Source organism: Penaeus vannamei, chromosome 14, assembly GCF_042767895.1.
Source record: "Penaeus vannamei isolate JL-2024 chromosome 14, ASM4276789v1, whole genome shotgun sequence".
Lineage (NCBI taxonomy): Eukaryota > Metazoa > Arthropoda > Malacostraca > Decapoda > Penaeidae > Penaeus > Penaeus vannamei.
The window spans coordinates 9,842,066-9,844,565 of NC_091562.1; positions in this window are offsets into that span (position 1 = coordinate 9,842,066).

The window sequence follows — 2,500 nt, forward strand, 5'->3', positions numbered from 1 at the left end:
CCCTCTCCCACTTCTCTTCCTTCTCCTCCCTCTCCCCCTCTCCCACCTCTCTTCCTTCTCCTCCTCTCCCTCTCTTCCACCTCTCTCCCTTCTCCTCCTCTCCCTCTCTCCCCCTCTCCCACCTCTCTTCCTTCTCCTCCCTCTCCCCCTCTTCCACCTCTATTCCTTCTCCCTCCTCTCCTCCTCTCCCACCTCTCTCCCTTCTTCTCCTCTCCCTCTCTTCCACCTCTCTTCCTTCTCCCTCCTCTCCCACCTCTTCCTTTCTCCTCCATCGCATCCCCACCTCCTACTCTTCCACCTCTCTCCCTTCTCCTCCTCTCCCCTCTCCCACCTCTTTTCCTTCTCCTCCTCTCCCCCTCTCCCACCTCTCTTCCTTCTCCTCCCTCTCCCCCTTCTCCTACCTCTCTTCCTTCTCCTCCTCTCCTCCCCTCTCCCACCTCTCTTCCTTCTCCTCCTCTCCCCCTCTCCCACCTCTCTCCCTTCTCCCCCTCTCCCACCTCTCTTCCTTCTCCTCCTCCTTCCCCTCTCCCACCTCTCTCCCTTCTCCCCCTCTCCTCTCCCACTTCTCTCCCTTCTCCTCCTCTCCCCCTCTCCCACCTCTCTCCCTTCTCCTCCTCTCCCCCTCTCCCACCTCTCTTCCTTCTCCTCCTCTCGCCCCTCTCCCACTTCTCTTCCTTCTCCCTTCCTCTCTCCCTCTTCCACCTCTCTTCCTTTCTCCCTCCTCTCCCCATCTCCCACCTCTCTCCCTTCTCCTCCTCTCCCTCTCTTCCACCTCTTTTCTCTTCTCCTCCTCTCCCCCACTCCCACCTCTCTTCCTTCTCCTCCTCTCCCTCTCTTCCACTTCTCTTCCTTCTTCTCCTCTCCCCCTCTCCCACTTCTCTTCCCTTCTCCTCCTCTCCCCCTCTCCGACCTCTCTCCCTTCTCCCCCTCTCCCCCTCTCCCACTTCTCTTCCTTCTCCCTCCTCTCCCCATCTCCCACCTCTCTTCCTTCGCCTCCTCTCCCTCTCTTCCACCTCTCTCCCTTCTCCTCCTCTCCCCCTCTCCCACCTCTCTAACTTCTCTTCCTCTCCCTCTCTTCCACCTCTTTTCCTTCTCCTCCTCTCCCACCTCTTTTCCTTCCCCTCCTTTCCCCCTCTTCCACCTCTCTTCCTTCTCCTCCTCTCCCCCTCTCCCACTTCTCTTCCCGAGCGGGGCATAAAGCATTTTGCTCTTATCAGCTTTCGCCATCTAAATAAGTGCAGAGTCATCGCTGTCTGTGGCTCATTCTTGCCCTTCTGTGAGTTCCGTCTTTCCTTCGTCTTCTCTTCCTCTTCTTCTTCTTCTTCTTCTTCTTCTCCTTCTTTTTGTGTTGTTTTCTGTGTTGTTCTCTCTCTTTTTTTGAATGTCATTCTCTGTGTTTTATTCTGTCTCTGTTTCTATCTCTGTTTCTCTCTGTCTGTCTGTCTGTCTGTCTGTCTCTCTCTCTCCCTCTCTCTCTCTCTCTCTCTCTCTCTCTCTCTCTCTCTCTCTCTCTCTCTCTCTCTCTCTCTCTCTCTCTCTCTCTCTCTCTCTCTCTCTCTCTCTCTCTCTCTCTCTCTCTCTCTTTCTCTGTCTGTCTCTCTCTCTCTCTCTTTTGTTCTATCAATTTTGCTTAATTTCTTATTTATTCGAAATATCATATAATCATCTTTTTTCATAATCCGATCCGTTATCATCTTTTTAGTTTTGCTTTCTCCCTCATTCGTTTAAAATTCTTTTTTTCTCCTCCCCCTTCTCATGTATGATTTTCAATCTTTCTGCTGTATTGTTATTCCGCCGTCATTTGTTTGTTTATTTGTTTGTTTTGTTTATATTTGTCTTTCTTCCTATCTATCCTTTATTCTCTGTTCTTTATCTGTATGCATCTGCTTATCTTCTTTTTTTTCTTATCATTTTCTTTCTTTCCCTCTCCTCTATGTATTTTTCTTTTCTATTTTTTATTTATCTTTCTTCCTATCTATCTTTTATTTTCAATTGTTTATCTGCATGCATCTGTTTATCTTTTTTTTTTTCTTATAAGTTTCTTTCTTTCCTTCTCCTTTGGGCATTTTTCTTCTTTGTTTATTTGTTTTGTTTTTAATTTGTCTTTCTTCCTATCTATCTTATATTTTCAGTTGTTTATCTGCATGCATCTGTTTATCTTCTTTTATTTTTCTTTCATTCTTTCCCTCTCCTTTGGGTATTTTTCTTCTTTGTTTATTTGTTTTGTTTTTTATTTGTCTTTCTTCCTATCTATCCTTTATTTTCAGTTGTTTATCTTTATGCATCTGTCTATCTTCTTTTTTCTTATAATTTTCTTTCTTTCCCTCTCCTTTGTGCATTTTCCTTCCAGGGAAATTAAGAGGGAGAGCAAAAGAAAAAGAAAAAAAAACTAAAGAAATGAAACAATAAAATAGAATAAAAATATTAATGATAATGATAGTAGTAGCAATGATAGCAATAATATGAATAATAATAATAATTGTGATAATAATACTTCTAG